Source organism: Acinonyx jubatus, chromosome D1 (assembly GCF_027475565.1).
Source record: "Acinonyx jubatus isolate Ajub_Pintada_27869175 chromosome D1, VMU_Ajub_asm_v1.0, whole genome shotgun sequence".
Taxonomy (NCBI): domain Eukaryota; kingdom Metazoa; phylum Chordata; class Mammalia; order Carnivora; family Felidae; genus Acinonyx; species Acinonyx jubatus.
In genome coordinates, this window is record NC_069390.1 from 108,846,234 (window position 1) to 108,873,650 (window position 27,417).

A 27,417-nucleotide genomic window follows, 5' to 3' on the forward strand; every position below is an offset into this window, starting at 1 on the left:
TGGAGATGAGTTTCTAAATCAAGTGTTCTTTGTCCAGCTGGTCTTCTTCTTTGAAAAAAAAAAAAAAAGAAAGCAAACAAACGTAAAGAAAAGAAAAAAGCCAGGCTTAATCAGATATTCCAAGGATGAAGTCAGGGTTATTCAGTCCAAAATGTGTTTCAGGAATCGGAAGGCTGAGTCTAGAAGGAGCCAGGGGTAAAGAGCTGTGACTTTGTTCAAGCAGAAGGCCACCTATTTGGAAGTGGAAAAGGCATGTGTTTCTGTTTGGATAATGGCATTTGTAATGCCCCTCACACGTGTCATGTGTGCTGGGTGTACTAAGCACCCTGTTAAGTGGAAAGCACACAAAATGAGTGAGATCTCTTCCCTCTGGTTAAGCGGGATATATGTTTATGACAGAATCTCATAGAGTTATTTAAAACGATGTCTTGATATGGGCAGATGTCTATGATGGTGGTAAATATATTTAAAAAGTAAGCCTCAGACCAGTTTGTACCCTGTCTTAAGTATGGAAGCATCTATCAAAATCTCAATATTATAAATATAAATGCATATGCATGGAAGATTTCGGGTAGCATACACATGAATCTAGTACTGATTACATCTGGAGAGTAGACTTAGGGCTAGAAGTAAGGGGGAAGGAGAGCGTTAATTTCAGTAACTACAGATTATAGTTGGTCCAGAAGAAGTTAATGAATTTGCAGTCTAGTTACAGAAGAGATGAGTAAAAATAAGTGCAGTAAAGCACTCTAAGTGCTAAAACAGAAATATGCATAGGGTTAGGCAAGGCTATGAAGAGGGGAGTGTTCACTTTTATATGGAATGGTCAGAAATGACTTTTCCAGGGGAAGGGATGCATGAGCTAAGTTTTGAAAAAGGGGAAATTAAAAAAGGGAGCAAAGAATCTGCATCATGCGGAGAGAGAACCCGAGCTAGGAAACATCATTGAACATTTAAGCATCTACATGTGGTCCTCTAAGTCCACTCCGGCCAGCTGGATATATGGGGGGCAGTGCAGGGAGATATGGCTGTGGATAAGATTGAAGAGGGAGGTAATAATCAGAACTAAGAGTTAATAAACAACGTTGAGAGGTAAATATTGTCCTAAGAGCTTTGTCTTCATGGAGGGCAGTGAGGAAGTTGAGACAAACTTTGGGTAAAGGCTGAGTGGGCAACAACACCAAATAGTACATCAAGGATCAGTCCTAACAGGCCTGGGCAGAGTTCTCTGCTTCAACAATTATGAGGTCACTGGTTACCTCTCTTGCAGTGTTTCACGAGTTGAAGAGTGACACTCATTCTGGCCAATGGTAGTAAATGACATGGCTGCCAAGCATTTGATTACCTTGGGAGCTCAGGTCTCCTGTAGCTTGAGACACAAGCTCACACAAGGTGAGATGGCCTTTGCCCCACATGTAGACTGGAAATTGCTTAGTGTCCATTATCAGCCAGTGAAGAAAATTGTTGAGAGGAAGTGATAGGGAAGGACACTGACCTTCACCTGGAACCTCCAAAAGCCCATGGTGGCTGGGTCTTCCACAGCTTCATGATGTTTAATCAGATAGGCCTGGAGAAATGGGGCAGAGGAACCAGATGGCTGAGGGAGGCCAGAAGCAGCAGCCTGGGTCAAACAGCCACTGAATGAAATAGTTCTCTCTTGAGAGTTTTATAGATAGCTTAGAACTTCTTTCCTGTGAGATTTCTGGGGATGGACATCGAAACATATTCCCATCTGGTTGTACCCAGATCTATTGTTCCCCATAAATAACTACTTGTGCCTTAATTAACATGTCCCACTGAATGCACTTCTGCTTTAAGGTTAGAAACTAGGCTTTCATTGTTCCATACCCTTACTTAATGTACACAAAAATTCCTTGCTAAAGAGACGCTGTGATGATACCAAAATATGTCAGCAAGATAAAAGTTGTCAGAAAATACCAAACAATAAACCCAAAAAAGTAGTGTTAGGCATCAGGCTCAAATGTTGGCTTTTCCACTTGGCTAGATTATAGGACTTCAAGCCTCCACTGCTCTGCCACAAATTGGGAAGAATGTGTGACCTACCTCATGAATTTTATTTGGACGTTCAGCTGAGATAGGGCATTGAAAGGCCTTAGCATACCATCATGCAGAAAATAAAAACCTGTAAAAGAGCTGTATCTCATTATTATTGTAAGAATCCATCACTTCATAATTTTATCTGACAAGTTTTGCTTGCAAATGGACTCAATGTAATTTATTTTGAAGTGTGTAGTTAAAGGCCATCTCAGGTTTTAATACATATTACTCATGGTAAGCCATTTGAAATCCTCTGGGCTCTTGAGACCTGCTGTTTTTTAAAAATCTGATAATAAAGCACTGACCATGTATAGGAATCTATTTTTTGTGACCCTGTCCTTAAAGTGTAGTGAATTAACGTATTACCTGTCTCACACCTTAAATGTATGTGAAATATCCTGTTGTAATGATTTGAGTGGTGCGTTATAGTAGAAAGTGTGATTTTCGTTTTGAGGGTAGGTAAGTCCAGATCTGATTCCCAGAAGCATTACTGACTACTTCTCTGGCCTCACCCAAGGTATTTTAAATTCAAGCTGAGAAACATTGAGTCATCACTATATGCCAGTGCATGTCCAATTTGATTCCTACAATACATGCTTGAAATAGGTACTATTAATCCCATTTCATGAATGAAGACTATGAGAGAGGCATTACATCAATTGCTAAACATCACAAGTAGGGAGTAGAGCTAGGATTTGAACGCAGGTCTGTGAACACTCTTTACCATTTGTACTATGCACTGTCAGTAAAATAAGGTTAAAGAAACTCACTTTGCACAGTTATTATGAACATTGGTGTTAAATAACAAAAATTCAACCAAGTAAATCTGAAGATCTAACTGGCTTTATCAAACGGTTCATGAATCAGGCAGCATCCCACCCAGCAAAGAATAAGGAGCAACTTCCAGCTTCCAGGAAAGAAAAGGTTTTTAAGGTCAGAGAGGGAAAGGAGACTAGGAAAGTATTAGCACAGAAAGCACTGTTTGAGGCAAGGTTGCCCTCCTAAGGGGAACCCAAAGGGTCTTTCATGGGATTTCTTCCTAGTGCTGAGCAGGAAGATCTAGGCTGGCTGGTTAAAGGTCACGTTCCCAGGGGGTTGAAACCACAGGGAAGTTGGGTGCTAAGTCTTGGTTTGCTGATGTGGGGCTCTAACATGAGTGATTGCATTTTGGGGCTGAGTTTTTTTTTTTTAAGTTTATTTTGAGAGGGAGGGAGAGAGTGAGTGAGCAAGCACAAGAGAGGGATAGAGAAAAGGGAAGGGAGAATCTGAGCCACCCAGGAGCCCTAATCTGTAGTTTCCTTTTTTACACTAGTGATAATGCATTTCACAGAGTAAACTGTAAATGTTAACAATTTTTAAATTCTCATTTCTGAGAATCAGAGTAATCTGAAATGGACCAAAAAACCAAAACAAACAACAACAACAACAACAACAAAAACTAGTATGTTGGAATTCATAAAATACTCCTAGGTTTCCAAATATACCTGACAATAAATTGCATAATGTGCTCAGACTCAGTCCTGAGAATGTCCTATATACTTAAAGCATCAAACTTTTAATGAAGAAAAATAGGTCAGTGCTCTCTTCGGTATTGACAGAGAGTGCGTAGAGTCCATGTTTAAATTTCTGTCTGATGGCACATTTTACCCACTGCTCATTTTGTGTGAAATGAGGAAGAAGGAACAGTTCTCTTGGAATTTTTAATCAGCTGGAGTTTAATCACAAGGAGTTTCTGTGCATCCTCATGCCTTTCTTATTCAAGAGAAGAAAAGTATGTTCACGCTGTTTTCTTCTCTACTTTCCCTCCCCTCATACTGGACGTTTTATTCTTCATGTTTTCCACCCCGTCCTTACCATTTCAACTTCGGATAAAACTTAATGAGTACTTTACATGAGAGTGAAAAACCAACACCATTTGCAAATATGTCAGATCATGCCAAATAAGATGGCAGTTTGCCAAACGTTTTATTCTTTAATATTTATTTATTTTTTTCAAGTTTATTTATTTATTTTGAGAGAGAGAAAGAGCACAAGTGGGGAAGGGGTAGAGAAGAAGGAGAGAGAGAATCCCGAGCAGGCTCCATGCCTTCAGCCCAGAGCTCTAAGTGGAGCTCAAATTCATGAACCCTGAGATCATGACCTGAGCCTAAATTAAAAGTCCATCAATCAACCCACTGAACCACCAGGCACCCCTGCCACACATATTTTAAATGGCACTTAACTATTAGCATTGCTGTGTTTGTTCAACCTCAGAAATTGAAAAATAGCCATAACGATAGATTTTACTTCACACCAAAACAATTCAAAGAACTGATAGTGATCTTTCCCCCATCCCTGTTAAGTCCTTAGGTTCAATCAACACTAAATTATCCAGACTAACAGAGACGAGAGGTGGGACAGTGACAGGTTCTGCTCCCAATCCCTCTGAGGTGGTCTTCCCCTGCCCATATATTTAGAATACTGTCCGTGTAACCACACCCCACCACGGCCTGGGCCTCCCACAGATTTCCCAAAGAGCCAAAGAAAAAAACAAATGTTCAGTATTGCCCAAGGAGCAAAAATAAGCCCAGTCTCAGCTCATGTATAATTTTGGATTTAGTGTCCCCCAGCAATCAGAGATTGCCCCTTAACACACCCCCAGTAGGTGAATATGCAGTTAGGACATCTGATTAGGGGTAAGCCAGAGGACGTACTCACCATCCAAAAGTGTAGATATGTTGGAATTTTCAAAGTGTGCTTTATCTCGTACTCCCCACCTCTGCCAGAAATCAACACCCCAGCTTATTTGCAACCTATAATTAATAACTGAAATAGCCAAAGTAAGCTCTTTTTTAATTCAGATTTAGATTCTGTTTTTATATATGTCTACGTATTTTGGAAAATCAGCTAAAATGTTAAGTATTTGTCTAACATATTCTAAGTTAGCATTTTCTCCCCTTCTTCCCTCCCTTCCTTCAGTTTTTCCTCCCTTCTTCTCTTGTACTGCTTTCCCCATTCTCTTTCCTTCTATTTCTTCCTTTTTACCCTTTCTGCCTTCCTGTCTTCCTATCAGCATTTTATTATATAGTGTGGTATTTTATACTAAAAGATTATACTAGTTATTTTACACTAAATGATCAGGCAAGATCTTATCAAAGGACTCTTAATGCAGCTGACCAACTGGCCATTTAGCCAACTCAGGAAAAGCTACTCAAGAAAACCTTAAAATGATATTTTTTAATGTTTATTTATTTTTGAGAGAGAGAGACAGAGCATGAGCGGGGAAGGGGCAGAGGGAGGGGAGACACAGAATCTGAAGCAGGCTCCAGGCTCTGAGCTGTCAGCACAGAGCCCCATGTGGGGCTTGAACCCACGAACCATGAGATCATGACCTGAGCCAAGGTCAGACACTCACCCGACTGAGCCACCCAGGCACCCCAAAATGATATTTTTAAAATACTAGACAAATCTTTGGTGTAGTTTGACCATATGCTGAAGAAAATAAAAATATGTCATGTGTTTTTTTTTTCCATTCTAATGTAGATTTGTGGCCATACTTCAGAAAGCAGGACATCTTGAGATTCACGATTTTCTTCAGATTATAAGATTTTGTTAAGGAAACTAAGCAGATAAAATGACCTTGCCTACAAAGTCTGTGTGAGACAGACAGGAAGAGACTGTTATTTCCCTATTATTTTCATCATGGAGATGCTAACATTGAAATGCTGTACGTAGTTTTCTCCATTGACACTGTGCTTGAAGCACTGTTGATCTCCTTTCTGCACCACTAGTCCCACAGGTGACAATATTTCAAAGTACACTCTTACATGAAAGTCAGGGCAAATGAGCTAAAGCCAGTATGCTGTTGATTTACCAAGGCTGATCTTCTTCTCCCAGAATTCAAGAGCTACTTGTCTTTGTAACTGCCAGTGTAGGGACACATCTTTCCTCACTTAGAAACACTCACGTAGTACTAGATCATTATCAGGCAAGACAGCATATGAATCTTAAGTTACCACAGATGGACGCTCACTGTGCAATTTGCTCTGTAGTGATTTGGAGGGTCAAGTAGGAAATAAATCTTGGATTTCTCTTGATTCAAGTAAGGCTATAAAGAGGATTCAAATGTCAGTGTTCTTTTTGCAGATACCAATATCTTTTAATTTTTAAAATTGATACTCCATTTAAATATGAATAAATTCATAGATTTTGATCATTGGTTTGGGTTTTTTCCCCCTAGTGCTAAGCAGTTTTCAGAGGTGGTCATGTTATGATTGGCAAGGGGACAGATGTCAAATAGAAGGATGAAGCATTGACCTCTCAGTAAACACAGGCTGATAGGGACGATGGGAGCCACCCCCTTTATGTTTAATGTGAAATATATAATCATGAGCTTTAGAAGAGCCAGTGCTCAGGGAGGAGCCAGGATGGCAGAACAGCATGGAAGTTTTTTGTGTGTCTTGCGTCCATGAAATACAGCCAGACCAACCCTAAACTATCCTGCACACCTAGAAAACTGATCTGAGGATTAACACAACAATCTGCACAACCTGAACCACAGAATCCAGCAGGTATGTGGTGCAGAGAGGTGAACTTGGGGAGAGAGAAGCACAGGGAGCCACTTTTGCAGGGATGTCTACTCTAGCCACTGTTATTCAACATAGTATTGGAAGTCTTAGCCTGTGCAATCAGACAACACAAAGAAATAAAAGGCATCCAGATTGGCCAGGAGGAGGTCTGGCCTTCACTCTTCACAGGTGACATGATACTGTATATGGAAAACCCAAAAGATTCCACCAAAAAACTGCTAGAACTGATTCATGAATTCAGCAAAGTGGCAGGATATAAAATCAGTGCACAGAAGTCATTTGTATTCCTATTCACCAACAATAAAGCAACAGTAAGCGAAATCAGGGAATCAGTTGCATTTACAATTGCATCAAAACCAAAGAGGTGAAAAATCTATGCACTGAAAACTATAGAAAGCTTATGAAAGCAATTGATGAAGACATAAAAAAATGGAAAAGATTCCATGCTCCTGGATAGGAAGAACAAATATTGTTAAAAAGTCAGTATTACCCAAAACAATCTACATATTCAATGAAATCCCATCAAAATAACACCAGCATTCTTCACAGAGCTAGAACAAATAATCCTAAAATTTGTATGGAACCAGAAAAGACCCCGAATAGCCAAAAGAGTCTTAAAAAAGAAAACGAAAGCAGTATCATCACAATCCCAGACTTCAAGCTATACTGCAAAGCTGTAATCATCAAGACAGTATGGTACATGGACAAAAACAGACACTGAGATCAGTGGAACAGAATAGAAAACCCAGAAATGGACCCACAAACATATGGCCAACTAATCTTTGACAAAGCAGGAAGGAATATCCAATGGAATAAAGACAGTCTCTTCAGCAAGTGGTGCTGGGAAAACTGGACAGCAACATGCAGAAGAATGAACCTGGACCACTTTCTTACACCATACAGAAAAATAAACTCAAAATGGATGGAAGCCCTCAATGTAAGACAGGAGGCCATCAAAATCATCAATGAGAAAGCAGGAAAAAACCTCTCTGACCTCAGCTGCAGCGATTTCTTACTCAACACTTCTCTGGGGGCAAGGGAAACAAAAGCAAAAATGAACTACTGGGACCTCATCAAAATGAAAACTTTTGCACAGTGAAGGAAACAATCATCAAAACTAAAAGGCAACTGATGGATTGGGAGAAGATATTTGCAAATGACATATCAGATAAAAGGTTAGTATCCAAAATCTGTAAAGAACTTATCAAACTCAACACCCAAAAGACAATCCAGTGAAGAAATGGGAAAAAGCTATGAATAGACACTTCTCCAAAGAAGACATCCAGATGGGCAACTGACACATGAAAACTGCTCAACGTCACTCATCATCAGGGAAATACAAATCAAAACCACAATGAGACTCCACCTTACACCTGTCAGAATGGCTAACATAAACAACTCAGGCAACAACAGATGTTGGCGAGGATGCAGAGAAAAAGGATCTCTTTGCATTGTGGGTAGGAATGCAAACTGGTACAGCCACTCTAGAAAACAGTATGGAAGTTTCTCAAAAAATTAAAAATAGAACTATCCTATGACCTAGCAATTGCACTACTAGGTATTTATCCAAGGGATACAAGTATGCTGTTTTGAAGGGACATATGCACCCCAGTGTTTACAGCAGCACTATCAACAATAGCCAAATTATGGAAAGAGCCCAAATATCCACTGATGGATGAATGGATAAAGAAGAAGTGGTGTATATATATGTATACAGTGGAGTATTACTGGGCAGTCAAAAAGCATGAAATCTTGCTATTTGCAACTACGTGGATGGAACTGGAGGGTATTATGCTAAGTGAAATTAGAGAAAGACAAATATCATATGACTTCACTCATATGAGGACTTTAAGAGACAAAACAGATGAACATAAGGGAAAGGAAGCAAAAATAATATAAAAACACGGAGACGAAGCATAAGAGACTCTTAAATATGGCAAACAAACAGAGGGTTACTGGAGGGGTTGTGGGAGAGGGGATGGGCTAAATGGGGAAGGGGCATTAAGGAATCTACTCCTGAAATCATTGTTGCACTACATGCTAATTTGGATGTAAATTTAAAAAAAATACAATTAAAAAAAAAAAGAACCAGTGCTTTCATGAAAGTGAATGATCTTTTTTCTTTGTTTCTGCTCTCTGTGATGAAGCTGAAGTTGAAAATGGTTACTTTGGAAAAGCTACCCTAAGCCTTTCTTCAGGTTGATTTTAGACAGGTAGTTAAAAGTCTTGAGTGAAAAAGAGGTATAAAACAATATAAAATAGAAACGGGATGTAATCTGCAAGAGTTTGACACAGTTAATCAAGTACATCCTGGCCTCTTTCACCTCAGGAAAAAAATAGAGTTTAATAGATTTAGAATAAGTTAGAAAAAAATATCTAAGTAGACTGAGACCCATTAATTGAGCAACACTTGTGTGTTTGTGGCAACCTTGATTGTAGCTGTTTGAATGTTGGCTAAGTAGCATCCAAATATTGGCATTTAAAAAATAGGCGTTATTAAATTCAGATTGCTGTAATTAGCGTATAATCACATAATATTTAGCAACATTCATTCATATCACTTTTAAGACTCTGTTTTATATAATTTAAGATGACATCAATTTCAAGATCCTCTATTTTATGAACGACTAAGTAAAACCAAACGTCTGCCAAATAAAGTATCACACAAAGATAATTTTGCATGCTGCATGAATTATTGGCACAGACTCTTACTGCTTAGAAATTACTTTCCTCTGCTCTAAGGATCTGGGTGGTTTCCCCCAACTTTAACCATGGTGCCTACCATGTTTGAGGCAATTTTTCATGTTTCTCATCAACAGAATGTATCACAGCTTCATCTACTCACAGGTGTCTTCCTTTCTTCAATCCTATAAAGCATTTTTCATTGTTTTGAAAGAAAATGTGGAATTGTGGTTATTATCCCAAGATATTGGCTTCACTCACTTCCCATGTTATTTTGAATAAGGAGAAGCTTTTATATTTCTATGAAGAAATACCATGTGATCTTTTAATACATTTTAAATAAAACTCCACATGAGTAGTTGACTATGTTCATAACTCTAGAAATGTGAGTAGCTGTGACCTAGTCCATCCTTGTAGGAAAAGAAAACAATGGCATGACTGCTTCCTGGTCCAAAAGAGCTGTAAGCATCATGTATTGTAAGATGGATCCTATGAGCATCTGGGTGGCTCAGTAGGTTAAACATCTGACTTTGGCTCAGTTCATGATCTCATGGTTTGTGAGTTCGAAACCCATATGGGGCTCTGCACTGATAGCACAGAGCCTGCTTTAGATTCTCTCCCTGCCTCTCCCCCACTCTCACTCTCTCCCTCTCAAAATAAACTTAAAAAGATGTATCCTTATTTCAGAGATTTAAAAACCAAAAGTTATGTTTTAGAATCAATGAAAAGAGTACTTACTTAATGAAAGTATATCTTCACATGAGAAAAATATAGCCATCTATATATAATAAGTACTCTGAGAGCTTAGATGTATGAAGGAGAAAACCATAAAAAAGTATTCCAAGCCACCAGGGAGTGCTTGAAAGCACAGTGCCCCAGAGAAAGTGAACACATTCTAGAATGCTTGCTGCAAATTCAAATCTATAAAGATATGTCAATATAAAGGGACAGTAATCTATAGAACAGACTGCTTGTACTTTGCTAAAAGTATTAGGGTGACAAATAGTAGGGTCAAGAGAGAGAAAGTGAGGAAGGCAATGTCGGGAATTGCTTGTTATCAATTACTGGAAAATAAATATCTGGAACAAATCAAGTACAGTCCCCTAAAAAGTATAATCTAAGTCAGGTGTTAGCAGACTTTTTCTTTAAAGGCCAGGGGGTAAATATTTTAGGATTTGTTGGCCACATACATTTCCATAATATACACTTGTTTTATTTTTGACCACTTTCAAAAAACATAAAAACCCTTATTGGCTCAGGGCCCCACAGTGAGATGGCTGGCTAGATTTGTCTGTCTGGCCTCAGTCTGCAGACCCCAGTTTATCAGTGGTTGTCAAATTTTAGCATGCACCAGCATCATCTGGAGGGTTTTCAAAAACCGACTACCACTCCCAGAGTTTTGGATTCAGAAGGTCTGGGATAGAAATGGAGGCTTTGCATTTTAACATGTTCCCATTTAATGCTGATGCTGCAGATCCAGGAACATACTTGGAAAATTATTGGTGGTGTGGTAACAAGTGGCTTGGGAGAACTTTCAGATTCACGTCCGTATCCTTTCACTCACCACCTGTGAGAACTTGGGCAACTTACTGAATTTTATTAAAATCTCAGCTTCCTCAGCTGTAGAATAGAGAGATCCTCCTTTTCTATGAAGTTTATTTTTTATTAATTTTTATAAACAATCCAGTATATTTAATGTACAGTGTTATATTAGTGTCAGGTGTACAATATAATGATTGAACAATTCTATAACATCACTCAGTGATCATAAGTGTGTTCTTAATCCCCTTCACCTATTTCACCCATCTCCCCACCTACCTCTCCTCTGGGGACCATCAGTTTGTTCTCTGTAGTTAAGAGTCTGCTTCTTGGTGTGTCTCTTTATTTCTCTCTTGATTCCCTTTGCTCAGTTGTTTAGTTTCTTAAACCCCACATACAAGTGAAATCATGTGGTATTTGTCTTCCTCTGACTTATTTCACTTAGCATTATACTGTCTAGCTCCATCCATGCCATTGCAAATGGCAGGATTTCATTCTTTTTTATGGCTAATAATCCATTGTATATATATACACCACCTCTTCTTTGTCCATTCATCAGTTGATGGATACTTAGGCTGCTTCCATAATTTGTCTACCCTAAATGATGCTGTAATAAATTTCAGGTGCACATAACCCTTTGAATTAGTGTTTTTGTATTTTGGGTGTATGGGCTTCTGTGAAGTTTAAATAAGACAGTATTTGTAGAGCTTTTAGCACAGTGCTTCACATAGAGTACTTGCTACATAAATGCTTGTGATTATTAATCCCGTCAGGTGGAAAACCATGTTGCGGAAGCCCAACATGGAATGAAAAAAGGCGTTACAATCTTTTACTTTATATCGATTTCTTTGAGGTGAGGAAAAATATAAGTGACAAAGTTTAAAAGAAGGACCAGAGGTGCCTGAGTGGCTCAGTCATTTGAGCATCTCATTCTTGGTTTTGGCTCAGGTCATGATCTTGTGATTCATGAGCCTGGCATAGGGCTCTGTGCTGACAGGGTGGAACCTGCTTGAGATTCTGTCTCCCTCTCTGTGTCCCTCCCCCTCCCTCCCTCCCTTCCTCCCTCTCTCTCTCTTCCCCCCTCTCAAAAATAAATAAATAAACATTAAAAAAAAAAAAAGCCCCAACAGGAAGTAGGGATGTAGGCATTTCCGGAAAACATACTAGATTCTTTCACGTGTGAAAAGGTATGGGATTTTTCGGAAGATGAATTCATGAAATAAACGGCTAGATTTGTAGCCCACGATTGAATGTTGGGATCACGTGTGTACCGAGCAGGCTGTTGAGGAAGTGTCACAGCTGAGAGGTTCTTGTGCAGCACAAACATGGAACTCATTTCTCATGATGACACACGGAGTTAAGCAGCTGCTGCTATTCTGTTGTCCTAACACTCCCAACTGCTCAGAGGGTGCTTGAGCCATGTCTCCGCTACCTGGTGCAGCCGTTAGAGAGTTGTGAACACTCCTGCTGGTTCTGTTCGGAGTTGATTCCTGGACGGTAATGCCAGTAAAGAAGTACACAGCTCAGCTATCAAAGGCAGCTTTGGGAGTTGTTGGAAGTTGGCCCACCTCCGGCAAGACACAGATAAAAGGAGTGGGCTCCCCACGTTAAGGAGGTGGCCTCTCCTGTAGTGTGCTTGGTGCTTATTCTTTCATGTGAAGCATATTCCTCTGTCTCTTCATTTTCCTTGACTTTCTGTGTTTGGTTCCATGAATTAGGCTAAACTGGTACTTCTAAACTTGAAGGAATGATCTTTCTGGGGTCATCTCCTGCAAACACTGTGTGTGCCTGCTGACTTTGGCTGGCTGGTTGAAATTGCCTGTCATGGTCTGGGGGTACCAAGGCTTTCTGATTTAGGGCTACCCTGGAGGAATGAGTGGAGCTAGAGTGGGCATTGCCCAGGGAGGTCCTGGGGCTTTCTATGCAGAGAGCCCCTGGGAGAACACGTGAAGCTGAAGTGAGTATAAGCCAAGGGTCTTGGAGTGACTTGAACTAGGGGTACCCTGGTGGTTTCCTGAGTGCTTTGCACAGGGGGTGCCCTAGAAGAACCTTGGGATCAAAGGCATGTGTGTGTGGGAGGGGATCCTGGAGCACTCCATTCAAGGGCCTCTGGCTGGAGCCAAAACAGACATGGATAAGGAGGTTCTGGGGCACTCTGCACCAGCAGCACTCTGGAAGTTGTCCGGAACCAACATCGTATGCACCTAGAATGTTACGGGGTGCTTTGCATCTTTGTCACCTTGGTGAGATGGCTGGAGCTGTAGTGATCACGGACCAGGGGTGTCCTATTGTATGCCATGTGGGGGTTGCCTAGGTAGAACAGGTAAGGCTGGTGTGGGCTTGGAGCCTAGGAGTCACTGAGGTGGTAGGCTGGTAAGGAGGCCAGGACAGTGTTCTTGTCTTTGCTCTTAAGCTGTGTGAGGGGGTGGGGATGTAAACCATAGTATTTGCCAGCCCTTTCCACCTGGAGAAGGTTTCAGGAGATCCCCTGGCCATCTCAAGGATCTTTATATTCTAGTTGTTCTTTGAAATCACGGCTTTTTTTTTTTTCTGTGTCCCAGGATATCTGGGGCTGTTGTGGGCTAGGGATCCAGGGCTCACTGAAGCAGAAGGTTGGCTATGACACCCAGACTCTTTCCTGTCCACACCATCAAGTTGGAGTGGGAATTCAAGCATTGGCCTTCATCAGCCCCTCTGACCTAGAGAGAGTCCCAGTAACTCCTCCACCATAGGGCAAGAGTCTGGGTTGGGTTCTGCTTCCTTTATATTATAGTTTACGTTGGGGCACCTGGGTGGCTCAGTCAGTTGAACATCAACTTCAGCTCAGGTCATGATCTCACAGTTTGTGGGTTCGAGCCCCATGTCAGGCTCTGTGCTGACAGCTCAGAGCCTGGAGCCTGCTTCGTTCTGTGTCTCCCTCTCTCTTTGCCCCTTCCCTGCTCTCACTCTGTCTCTCTCTGTCTCTCTCTCTCAAAAATGAATAAACATATTCTAGTTTTAAGCTATAGCTTTTCTTATTTTCCCCAAAGCAGACAAGTCTGCTCACAGTTTCTTCAGTACTATCCCTCCCCACTGTGAATGGTAGTGTTGAAGGTGGGCAATTCCTTTATTACTATGTCTGTTTCTCTTGCTGTTATCTTATTAAGTGGTTTATCTCTTGTGCAGAAGCTGTTCAGTTATCCCTCAGTTCTTCAGGATGAATTGCTCTATAAATAGGTGTAGGTTTGGTGCATCCATGGAGGAGGGGAGTTTAGGGTCTTCCTGAGTCACCATCTTGGACCACAACTCCATCAATGCATCTTTTTTAATCATTAAAATGACCCCTAGTGGAACCTTTTAATATTGAATACTATTGAATATTGAACTAAATACAGAATAATTTAGTTCTGGGATTTTTGTTGTTAATTTTTTGATAATTTCTTATGGTTTTTCTGTATGTGTTCTTTTTCTGGATTTATGCTTAGTCAGATATTGGACTTTTTAAATTGATCCTTAAATTTGTTTTCCTTCTGATCTGCTTGCTCATTTTTCTCTTCTACTTTCTATGAGATTGTTTTCAGTATTACCTTCTCATTCTTCTATAGAATTTTAAAAGTTCACATACCACATTTTTAATTTCCAAATCTCATTCATGCTATAGGATTGTTTCTTTTTTACTGTGTTGTGTTCTTAATTATCATCTGAAACCTATGACAATATTAATCAACTTTTATTGATATTTGGTTTCGGTGGTGGTTCTCTGTATTGTTTCTGCTTCTCCAAACATCAAATAAATAACTGTTGTTTTCTTGTTTGTTTTGGTATTTCCCTTTCATATTAAAGGCATTCAAGAAATGACTAATATTCCTCAAAGTCTCCTTCTATTTAACTGTGAGCCATTAAAATCTGATTGGAGGCTTTGTCATAAATATAGTGAGACTGTGGAATTGTGGGTTTCCCCTGACCATGTCATTAAGCTCCCCAGATACAAATATATTTAGTGGCTTTCCCTTGGGCTAATTTGTCCAAGTACTAATGTTGCAAACATGCCCCTTGCATTACACCTAGCTTCCAGCATTTTGAAAGCTGAATGGAGGAATTGGGCTAGAAATAACACTGTTCAGTATGTAGACTTTTACTTAACCCCCGTATATTTATCTGCCTAAATTTAGAACAATTTTGGTTCAAAATCTCAAGGAATGCAAACCTCTAATATCCTCCTCAGGTTACTTGTCCCCTCAACTCTATTCTTTCTTAGTAGTGGAGTTCAGGTAAGCGCATCACTTACCCAGGTAGAAAACTAGATTTCCCCAAATTCCTTACAACTGTTTATGTGTGATTATTAAGTTATTACAGTTAGAGGTATTTGCCCATTTTGAGTGGAAGAAGTGAAGTAGACTCCACTTTCCTTTGGCAACTATTAACACTGTCAAGATTAGAATCTTATAGATTATATCTCCAGTTCCTAGTTCCCTGAGTCTCATAAAGTGGGCTTTTCTCACCTATTGGTGACTTTCTCACATAATTTCCTAATCACTGGGATGTGTCCACTTTTCAGTTTCCTGATGTTCACAGGCAGCTATGGTGGTGGCCATGGCTCTCATGGTGACCTCAGGGGTAGGGGCTGGCCTAACTAGCCAGTTCTACATTTTAGGGGCATCATTTTGAAATACCCAGTTTAGAATCCGCTTTTCCCCCCTTTTACTGATTCTGTAAACACATCATTCATGGTATGAAATCTCTTCCTGCTTAAAATACTTGGGGTGGTTTCTACTTCCTGTACTTATTCTGGAAATCCTCTCCATTATATGTTGTACTTGGGAGATTAATCCTCTCGTTAGTTCCTTTCTCTCATTCTGTGTTTGTGTTTGTGTATGTGAGTGAATTGGCCAGTACCTAGGTTTAGAGTGCATATGGTTGCTTCTTATCTGTACCTTTTCATCAGAACCCTAGACTTCAGCTTTGTCCTCTGTACAAAGCGAAATACCGCTCACATATATACTTTCCATCTTGTTCTCATCCATTCCTTGTATGTTGGGAGATGACTGGACTTGTTTTACACCTTTAATTTTTTCTGAAACAATAGTAAAATGATAGTTATGATGAAGTCAGGCGTTCAATCTGCTGTGTTACATTAGAAGTGTCTGTTGTTGCTAATTACCCATCTGAATTTTTTTCATTTAAAAATTTTTTTAATGTTTTATTTATTTTTGAGACAGGGAGAGACAGAGCGTGAACAGGGGAGGGTCAGAGAGAGGGAGACACAGAATGTGAAACAGGCTCCAGGCTCTGAGCTGTCGGCACAGAGCCCGACGTGGGGCTCAAACCCACGGACCGCGAGATCATGACTTGAGCCGAAGTCGGCCGCTTAACTGACTGAGCCACCCAGGCGCCCCTATCTGAATATCTTTTTGATAAGGAATGTATCTGGACCCTATTACGGTGGCTTTAGACACTATCCCTTTGAGTGCTGGAGAAGGATGACAGTTCTGAAAAATGAAAATAAAAAATGATGAAGATTCTTTATGTTTTTTTAAAGAGTTGTGTAGGTCCTGAATTTTTCCTATTCATCTTTCCGACTCAGTGGAAGAAATGGAAGTCTCTGTATTTTTGCTTTGTGCTTCATTGCTCTTTGCTCTGAGATCTGATGTGGTTTGAAGACAGGCCCAATGCAACTATAGTTATTGAGTCAGCTAGAGAGCCTAAAATCCCTTGAAACTCAATAATTCATGCTCTGGAAATAACACTCTTGCCCAAATAAGGACAGTAAGAATCCAGCTCACCATGAAATACAGCAAGAAGGATCTCACCAAATATGTATGCATTTTAAGGTCACAAACACTCGAAGTTGCAGATTTTGTGGCAATTCTGTAGAAATACCAATTTATGGGTTTTTAATTCAAGTTAATCCTCAGAAAGGGATAGTCTTCCTGCATGTCCTCTGAAAAATACAGGGCAGAGAGCCCTATGCTGATGCTGTGACTCATTTTTTTCTGCAAGCATCCTGAGTTAAATGTTGACAGCCAAGTGTGCTTACTGTGGATTCCATAGTCTGCATGCCTGGTGTTTTGCGAGAGGGTACATTCTGGCTTGCATTTCCTATTTGAATGGCAAAACAAATGTCTGTTAAATTCATGAATTTCAGGATGCTAAATAGCTAAAGATGATTTCACCCCTACAGGAAGGGAAGGAAAAATAAAATAAAAACTATGGGAGGCAAAGCATCAGAGACTCTTAATTATAGAGAACTGAGGGTTGCTAAAGAAGAGGTGGGTGGGAGGATGGGCTAAATGGGTGATGGGCATTAAGGAGGGCACCTGTGATAAGCACTCTGTGTTCTATGTAAGAGATTAATCACTGGGTTCTACTCCTAAAGCCAAAAGATGATTCTCCCCCACTGGATTCTGTGACCATTTTCAATTATGACCTTTTTAACAGCCTAAAAACTCCTTCTAACAGACTAAATACCAAAAGATTCAAAATACTCAAAAGTTTTCCAGTCTAATGTCTAATGTCTAATGATGGAACTTTAAAAAGATTATGACAAATGAGGGATTAGAAAAGATAACTGTAGTCAGCTTGTGTCAAATAATTGCCTCATATTTTTTTATTTCTCTGATCAAAATTATTTCTTAAAAACAAGTCCATCATCACACTTGCCTTTCTTATAAGGGACAGAGTAGAAAAAAAGAAAATATGCACATTTATTTTGAAAAATGGACAATTCTGTTGATTTCATTATTTAAAAATTAGGACCACAATTAATTTTAAGGAATTCTATGTTCTCTGTATTTTATATTCTTGAACCAATCACATGTAGAATTAGCTTAAATTGTAAGGAGATATATACAGAGTTTTCATGACTTCAGTCCCACAGAAGGCAAGGCAGCCTGAGAAAAATATAACAAAAGCAAACTCCTTCCTTTTTTTTCAAAAGTTTAACCTATCTCTTTTTGGATAATATTTTATAGCAAACATTCCTTGCAACTTCCCCTAAAGCTTCTAAAAATACTAATTTTTGTGGGGAGAAAGTATGTGAAGGCAGTAATAGAGATGAGACAGGAGAAGAGGCTGATGAAGTATATAAATCTGATCTCTTAAATTTAGTCCCCACCCCCCCATACAGGGGACATTGAAGCAAATTAGCTAACAGCCTTGGTTAAATCACTTACATTCTCTGGTTCTCAATTTCCTTGTGGAAAAAGAAAGATTTCTGTCTAATTTATTTCCAAGCTTATTTATGGCTCTAACATTTAGTACAGGTTGAGAATTCACATATCATTCAATTTTGCTAGATGAGACTTTTATTGGCACATTTAAGAGGGTAATATTAATGCTATTATCTATAATTAGAAAAGTAGAAATATAATTCTTGAGGCACAACTCAAGTTTTAAGTCATTTGTCTTCACTGATTATTATTACTTTTTTTTTGGTAAAATACAGTGTTTACTGTCTCGGTGCTTCTATAAAGGATTAACACGATCAATAAATTCACTTAAGACTAACAGAACAGTGTAAAATAACAGGCCAAATACTTCTTATTTTCTTTAAACATCACAGGACTAGTGCAGATGAGCATTTTGATATTTTAAAAACAGAAAGTTACAGGTAAACTACTAGATCTAGGAATTTTCTGAAGCTCTTTGGGAATCTTCCCCTACATTAAGTATCTATATAAAAAGTATTTAAAATATAGTACCTACCTCTTGTATAATAATTATACCAACAAAAGGCATAGAAGAAGATTTTCCAGCTAGTGCTTTGAACTAGTGTTAGTAACTACTAACTTTTACATGCACAGAAAAATATACACAAGTAACCATCTTTCTTCTTTTATTCCACACCTATCTTAGTACACTAGCAATGTGCTTCCAGGAAGATTGCCAGGGTTATTACATGCATTAGAGACAAAGTCCCATGAACAAAAGACAGTGTGCTGTTTAACATGGAGAACTGTATTTGACACATCGTTGTCATATACACTTGGGTTCAGATCCAGAGTTGAGAAACTGATGTGGGTAGAAGTATGGAGACACCAAGTAAATATTTTAAGAAAAACATACCTCTTCTTCACCAGCCTGAGTATGAAGAAAACTCCAGGGTACCAAGAGATGGGAAAGGAACAAGAACAAGATCCCCTTCCTGATTCTGGTTTGCTCTCTTTTGCTCTCTGCACCACTCTTTTGCAGAGAAAATCCACTCATCAAGGTAAGTCCTATTCAGAGATTGTCATTCCGTATCATTCATTACTGACCAGCGGAGATGGTTTAGCCAAGGAGAAGAATGCAGGCAGCCCAGTGTAAGGCTCTAGAGTATGAATTGAATTCTTACTCCACACTTATCTAGCCATGCATTCTTGTTGACTTATTTAACCAAAGGCTCACTTTCCTCTTACCTGAAAAATGGACTCATTTTAGAGACCATCTTAGTCACCACCACCCTCATTGTAGAGATTAAGAAACCAAACCCAGTTTCATTATCTTGTTTGCAAAAAATTACACAGCAAATTAATCCCTGAACCAAGAGGAGACTCCTAGTGCAGAACTCAGGAGAACTGGGTCTATAACTATAACAAGCTCAAGCCTGCACAACGTGGTTTGTGGAATCTGATGGCTTGGTACTGGTCTTCTATTGATGTTAAGGATTACAACCTCATGAGTGCCCAGCTTTTTAAGAGATATATAGGGGGTAAGTATGTCTGCAGGCAGATTGTGGAGTGAGGAGACAGTACTCATCTTTATAAAAATTCCATGTTTCTTAGAACTGTTCCTTAATCTCCTCCTCAAGCAAAGGACTCCACTTCTTAAATACAAAATTGTAATTCATTCCTTGTTATGGACTGAATTAATTTGTTTAAATTCAACACACTGTGTGATGATATTAGGAAGTGGGACCTTTGGGATGGAGCTGGGATTAGGTCAGGTGAGGGTTGAGACTCTTGTAAGGGCATCAACCCTTGTAAGAGTCCTATGGGAGCTTGCTTCCCCTCAATTTCTGCTATGTGAGGATAAAGGGAGAGAGCAGCTATCCAAAAGCCATAAGGAAGCTCTCACCAGAACCCAACAATGTGATCTTGGACTTCAGGCATCCACAACTATGAAAAATACATTCATGTTGTCTATAAGCTGCCCCGACAATGGAACTTTGTTATACAGCACAAAATGACAGGGCTATAGTTCTAGGCTGATTTAGTCCTGAGATTTTTTCCCCTTGTTACAGGCAGAATAAGCAGTTCCCTCACTAAAACAAACAAACGAAAAAAACGCCTGTGTCCTAATGTCTGGAAACAGTATGTTAGGACACCTGGCAAAGATGAATTCAGGTGGTTGGATTATCCAGTGGACCCAACGTAATCACAAGGGTCCTCAAAAGTGGAAGAGGGAGCAAGAGATGTGATGAATAGAAACAGCATAATAAAGATGCAATATTCCTGAGATGATAATGGAGGAGGGAAGCAATGAACCAAGGAATACAAGTGGCCTCTAGAAGCTAAGAAAACAGATGATCAACTAGAAACTCCAGAAAAGATTGCAGTCATAATGACAATGTTAGCCCAGTGACACCCATGTTAGAATTCTGTTCTACAAAACGGGAAGATAATAAGCTTTGTGTCATTTAAGCCAGAAAGTGTGTAGTAACCTAATTAACATGTATATAATTATGTATCTCTGTTAAATATGGGCATTTACAAAGGAAATAAGTGGGTTTTTTAAGATCACATTATATGACTTAGTCATTAGGCAGAGGCCTTTGCTAATAGAAACTTGTAGGAATAAGCTGATTGCTAGCTCAGTTCTGAGTCATGGCTTAAAATGGCTTTGGCCAAATTACCAAATACATTGTTTCTTTGGGATTGCCAGATAAGGCCTATAATCCAGCTATCACACATCATTCAATATGGCCAAACTTACAAAATATGAGGATCAAGTCCAGAAATAAGATGATCTATTCCTTCCTGGAAATAACAGCATAGAGTCCTGGTCCAAGACAGAGATGTGGGAAGACCATGAACTCACCTTATCCACAAACACACCAAATCTACACCTACTTACAGAGCAATTCCTCCTGCAGGACTGAGGGCTGACTGAATGGCTCCTGCACACCAAAAGGTCGGCCACAGAGAGAACGGCAAGAGAAACAGAGCATGGTAAGGATGGGAACCCCACCCCAACACTTGAAACTGCAGCGGAGATGGATACCCCTGAGGGACCCTGAGCAGATGTGTCTGTCCTGGGCCACAGACAAAAAAAGTCTGAATTTACAAGGGCAACAAGAATATAAATGAACCAGTCCTAGAAGCTTGGCAAATGGCGGGGTCATGGGGTGGGGCAGCTGCTGGGACTCTGGTTTAGAAGGGCTGAAGAGCATCACTATCCTTGAGAGCGGCCCTTGTCAGTGCTCACTACAGCTCAGGGTCGATACCACTTAGGTTCCAAAGGACATACCAGGGCACCTCCAACACAGGGTACCACAAGACAACCCACCCTCACTTAGGCTCCAGTCAACTTAACAGGGTGTCTTCTGTGTGCTCACCCCAGAGAGCACCCTGCCAATGTCATTGTGTCTACCTCAGACCCAGCTGCCTTGTTAGCACACCCCCTGTATGGAGAGCCCACAGACATTCTGGCATGCAGCCACTTCACCCCCCCACCTGTGTGTTGTTTGTGAAGAGATTCCCAGGATCCCCAAGCTTGCAGCCACTTCAGCCCCACCCCCACTGGGGTGTCCTTTGTGCAGGGTCCCCCAACTTGGCAGCCACTTCAGCCCACCTACCTGGGTATAACTGTGCAGAGATCACAAGGATACCCCGGTTTGCAACCACTTCAGCCCCCTTACCTGGGTGTCCTTGGTGCAGAGATGCTCTAGGTTACAGCCACTTCAGCACCCCTTTCTAGGTTTCCTTGGTCCACGGATACCTGGGATTCCCCACCTTGCAGCCACTTGAGCCCCCCGCTACCTGGGTGTCCTTGGTGCCAAGATCCCCAGGATGCCCCAACTTGCAGGCACTTCAACACCTACCTCAGTGTCCTTGGTGCAGAAATCCTCAGGATCCCCCAGCCTGTAGCCACTTCAGCCCCCCTACCTGGGCATCCTTGGCGCAGAGATCCTCAGGATCTCCCACCTTGCAGCAAACTGCCCCCCCCACCTGTGTGTCTTTTGTGCAGAGATCCCCAGAGTCCCCTAGCTTGGAGACGCTTCAGCCCCCTTACCTGGGCATCCTTGGTGCAGAGATCCCCTTTCAGTCTGCCCTGAGTGTCCTTTTTGCAGAGATACCCAAGATCCCCCCGCTTACATCCACTTCAGTCCCCCAACCTAGGTGTCCTTGGTGCATAGATCCCCAGGATCTCCCAGCTTGCAGCCACTTCTGCCCCTTGCCTTGGTGCAGAAATCCCCTAACTTACAGCCACTTCAGCCTCCCTACCTGGGTGTCCTTGGTGTAGAAATCTGGAGGATCCCCCGGCTTGCAGACAGTTCAGCACCCTTACTTGGCCATCCTTGGTGCAGAGATCCCCAGGATCCCTCATCTTACATCCACTTCCACTGCAGTTGTCCTGCCAGGGCACCCTCTGCACAGACAGCCTGGACTGCATCCAGTGTAGTTCTGGACATCCCACCAGGGAAGCCTCAGCAAGGAGTGCTCCAGGATCCTCAGTCCATCACATCCAAATCTCCAAGCTGGCATAGTCACCAGGAGCACACAGTCTACAAAGAGCATAATAATACACAAGACCATTCCTTTATGTTTGGCAGAAGTAATTTTTCTTCTAATTCATAAATACAAACACAGAAAATCAAGCAAAATAAGGAAAGGGGGAAAATAGTCCAAATGAAAGAACAAGACAAAACCTAAGAAAAAGAATTAATATTGGAGATAAGTAATCTAGCTGATATGAGTTGAAAGTGATGTCATAAAGTTGTTCACCAGACTGGAAAGAATGGATGAACTCAGTGAGAACTTCAAGAGGTAGAAAATAGAAAAAAGAACTAAAGTGGAAAAATACAGTAACTGAAATGAAAAATACAGGGGGTCAACTGTATATTAGAAGAGGCAGAAGAATGGATCAGTGATCTGGAAGACAGGCTAATGGAAAGCACCTAAACACCTAATAAGGAAGAGGAATAAGGAGAAGTGAGAATAGGTTAAAGGCTCTCTGGACAGCACGCAAACAAACATTCACATTATGAAGGTCCCAACATGAAAAGAGAGAGAGAAAGACTGAAAACCTCCCTAACCTGGAAAAGGTTAGTACAGACTACCAGGTCCAGGAAGCACAAAGAGTTCCAAACAAGATGAACCCAAGGAGAACCACACCATGAAACACTAAGAGAATTTAAAGGCATCAGGTGAAAGGCAACTACTTATGTACTACAGATGCTCTATACGGCAATCTCCTCATTATTCTGGAGACTTTGCAGGTCAGAAGGGAGAGGTAGGACATATTCCAAGTGCTGAATAATAAAAAACAAACACCCCTACACCCAACATAGTAAGATTATCATTCGGAACAGAAGAAGAAATAGTTTCCTAGGCAAACAGAAATTAAGGACTTCATCACTAAGCCTGCGTTAGTAGCAATGTTAAAAGAAAAGGCCATAATGAGAAGAAAATTATGAAAGGGTAATATTTCATGAGTACAAGTGAACACAGTAAAGGTAGTAGAACAATCATTTGTAAAGCTAGTATGAAGTTTAAAAATAAAAGTAGTAAAATCAATTGTATCAAAAAGGGACTCACAAAATAAGGTTAAAATAGAACAACATATATATGAAATGTGGAGGCTGGTAGTAAAAATGGAAGTTCTTTTAGAATGTGTTCAAGTTTAAGTGACCGTCAATATTTAATGTAGAACCCTATATACTTGGGCTGTTATAAGTTTCATAGTTACCAGGAAACAAAAACCTAAAATAGACAAAATAAAGCCAAGCATAACACTAAAGCATCCACCAGTCGCAAGGAAAGAGAGCAAGAGAAGAAAAAAGGAACAGAGAAGAACTACAAAACAACCACAAAACAATTAGCAAAATGCCAATAAGTATATACCTATCAATTAGTACTTTAAATGTAAATGGTTGAAATGCTCCAATAAAACACATAGTATGAGAAAATGGATGAAGAAACAAGACCCATCTGTATACTACCTACAGCAAACTCACTTCAGACCTAAACTACATACAGACTGAATTTGAAGACAAGGAAAAATACATACCATGCAAGTGGGAGCAAAACAAAACAAAATCACACACACACACACACACACACACACACAAAAGAACAGAAAACAAGATACCCAGGATTGCAATACTTATATCAGACAAAATAGACTTCAAAACAAAAACTGTATCAAGAGACAAAGGTACTACATTATGATAAGAGGATCAGTCCAACAAGAGGCCATAACAAATGTAAATATCTATGCCCCCAGGGTGCGCCTGGGTGGCTCAGTTGGTTAAGTATCACCCCCGCCCCCCACTCCCATCAGCTCAGGTCATGATCTCACGGTTCACGGGTTCAAGCCTTGTATCAGGCTCTGTGCTGCCAGCTCAGAGCCTGGAGCCTGCTTGGGACTCTGTGTCTCCCTCTCTCTCTGCCCCTCCCCCCATGCACACACTGTCTCTCTCAAAAATAAATAAACATTAAAAAAAATTAAAAATAAATAGGTAACTATGCATCCAACATGACAGCACCTAAATATAAACACAAAAACTGACCATAATCCAGAAATGGTAGGGGACTTTAACACCACATTTACATCAATGGATACATCATCTATGCAGCAAATAAATAAGAAGACAGTGCCATTAAATGACACATTACACCAGATGGATTTGACAGATATATGCGGAACATTCTATCCACAAAGAGCAGAACGTAAATTATTTTCAAGTTCACATGGGCCATTCTCCAGGATAGACAGCATGTTAATCCACAATCCAAGTCTCAATAAATTTAAGAAGACTGAAATCATATCAAGTTTCTTCTCTGACTGCAAGGATATAAAACTAGAAAACAATTATAAGAAAAAAATAGGAAAAAACCACAAATACATGGAGATTAAACAACATGCTGTTTAAAAACTGATAGGTCAGTAGGAAATCCAAGAGGAAATTTAAAAATACATGGAGGCAAATGAAAGTGAAAACACAATGGTCCCAAATCTTTGGGACACGTGAAAGCACTTTTAAGAGGGAAGTTAATAGTGATATAGGCTTACCTCAAGAAATAAGAAATATCTCAATCTAACCTTACACCTAAAGGGATAATATAAAGAAGAACAAATGAACCCCAGATTTAATAGGAGGAAGGAAATAATAAAGATCACAGTGGAAAAAGAGAGTAAGAAGAATAAAAGAAAAGATCAATAAAACCAAGAGCTAATTCTTGGAAAAGATAAACAAAATTGATAAGCCTTTAACCAGACTCATCAAGTAAAACAGAGGGTCAAAATAATGAAACTCAAGAATAAAAGAGGTAAAATAACAACCTACACCACAGAAACACAAAGGATTTTAAGATACTAAACACAAAAAAATATATGCCAACAAACTGGACAACTTACATCCTAGATACATACAATCTCCAAAAACTCAATCAGAAAAAAATAGAAAATCTGAACAGACTGATTACCAATTCAATTTTCTTACTAATCACAACAAACAAAAAACACAGCCCAGGACCAGATAGATTCACAGATGAATTCTACCTAACACTTGAAGAAGGGTTAATACCTACTCTTCTCAAACTATTCCAAAAAGTAGAAGACTATGGGGGTACCTGGGTGATTCAGTTGGTTAAGCATCTGACTCTTGATTTTGGCTCAGGTCATGATCTCACAATCATGAGATGGAACCCTGTAATGTGTTCTGTACTGGGCATGGAGTCTGCTTAAGATTCTCTCTCTCCCTCTCCCTCTGCCCCTTCCCTACTTTCACATGCATGCTCTCTCTCTTTTGCTCACTCCCTCTTTAAAAAGAAAATAGAAGAGGAAGGAAAACTTCCACCTACATTGTATAAGGGCAGCATTACCCTAATACTAAAACCAGACAAGGACACCACAAAAAAAAAAAATTATAGCCCAATATCTCTAATGAATGTAGATGTAAAACTCCTTGACAAAGTATTAGCAAGCCTCATTCAACAATACATTAAAAGGATCATTCACCACCATCAAGTGGGATTTATTCTAGGGATGCATGGTTGGTTCAATATCCACAAATCAATCAATACCACAGTAACAAAGTGAATTCCCATTTTAGTAGATATAGAAAAAACATTTAATAAAATTCTGCATCCTTTCATGATAAAACTCAACAAAGTAGGTTTAGAGGGAACATACTTCAACATAATAAAGGTCATATACGAAAAACCCACAGCTAATATCACACTCAATGGTGAAAAACTAACAGCTTTTCCTCTAAGATCAGGAACAACACAAGGATGTCCATTCTTGCCAGTTTTACTCAGTGTAGTAATTGAAGTCCTAATGAAACAATCAGGCAAGAAAAAGAACTAAAACTCACCCAGATTGGTAAGGAAGAAGTAAAACTGTCACTATTATAAATGACATGATACTATATAGAAAACCCTAAAGACAGCACCAAAAACTATTAGAACTGACAAGTGAAATCAATACAGAGGCAAGATATAAAATTAACACAGAAATCAGCTGCATTTCTATACACTAATAACAAAGTAGTAGAAAGAGAAATTAAGAAGACAATTACCTTTACATTTGCACAAAAAGAATAAAATACCTAGGAATAAACTGAACTAAGGAGGTTAAAAACCTATATTCTGAAAATTATTTTAAAAAATGATGAAAGAAATTCAACAAAGCACAAAAAAATTAAATGCTCATGGAGTGGAAGAATTAATGTTAAAATGTCCACACTACCCAAAGCAATCTAAACATTCGATATAATCCCTATCAAAATACCAGTAGCATGTTTCACAAAACTACAACAAATTATCCTAAAATATGTATGGAACCACAAAAGACTTTGAATAACCCAAAACATGCTGAAAAAGAACAAAGGTAGAGGTATCACAATCACAGATTTTAAGATATACTACAAAGCTATAGTAATCAAAACAGGATGGTACTGGCACGAAAATCAGATCAGATGAAACAGGATAGAGACTCCAGGAACACACCCATACATAAATGGTTAAATGATCTACAACAAAGAAGGCAAGTATACACAATGGGGTGAAGACAGTTTCTTCAATAAATAGTGCTGGGAAAACTGGACCACTTTCTTACACCATACATAAAAATAAACTCACAGTTGACTGAAGACTTAAATGTGAGGCCCAAATCCATAAAAATTTAGAAGAAAATGCAGGTATTAATCTCTTTGACATCAACCTTAGCAACAGTTTTCTAGATATGTTTCCTCAGTCAAGGAAGACAAAAATCAAAAATAAAGTATTGGGACTCCACCAAAATAAGATTTTGCACAGTGAAAAAGTCAACCTACTCCCTGGGAGAATGTGTTTTCAAATGATATATCTGATAAGGGGTTAAGAGCCAAAATAAAGAACTTATACAAATAAACACAAAAACAAAAAATCTGATTTAAAAACTGGGC

At 39.7% G+C, this 27,417-nt stretch overlaps 2 long non-coding RNA genes across 4 annotated transcripts in view; one reads left to right on the top strand and one right to left on the bottom strand.

The window, feature by feature from the left end:
• Positions 1 to 27,417, top strand: part of LOC113597250 (uncharacterized) — a 209,491-nt gene that overhangs the window by 148,454 nt on the left and 33,620 nt on the right. For both annotated transcript variants that reach the window (XR_008290723.1, XR_008290724.1), the window contains 2 exons: positions 18,905 to 19,035; positions 20,899 to 20,974. This is a non-coding gene — a long non-coding RNA (uncharacterized LOC113597250). The remainder of the gene's footprint in view (positions 1 to 18,904; positions 19,036 to 20,898; positions 20,975 to 27,417) is intronic.
• LOC113597251 (uncharacterized) overlaps positions 1 to 27,417 on the bottom strand; it is a 60,160-nt gene that overhangs the window by 20,140 nt on the left and 12,603 nt on the right. The window contains exons 2-3 of one of the 2 annotated variants that reach the window (XR_008290722.1): positions 22,314 to 22,530; positions 20,872 to 20,922 (exon numbers count right to left, since the gene is read on the bottom strand). This is a non-coding gene — a long non-coding RNA (uncharacterized LOC113597251). Of the gene's footprint in view, positions 1 to 1,495; positions 1,930 to 20,871; positions 20,923 to 22,313; positions 22,531 to 27,417 lie in introns of those variants that run through there. The other variant, XR_008290721.1, reaches the window with a different exon arrangement.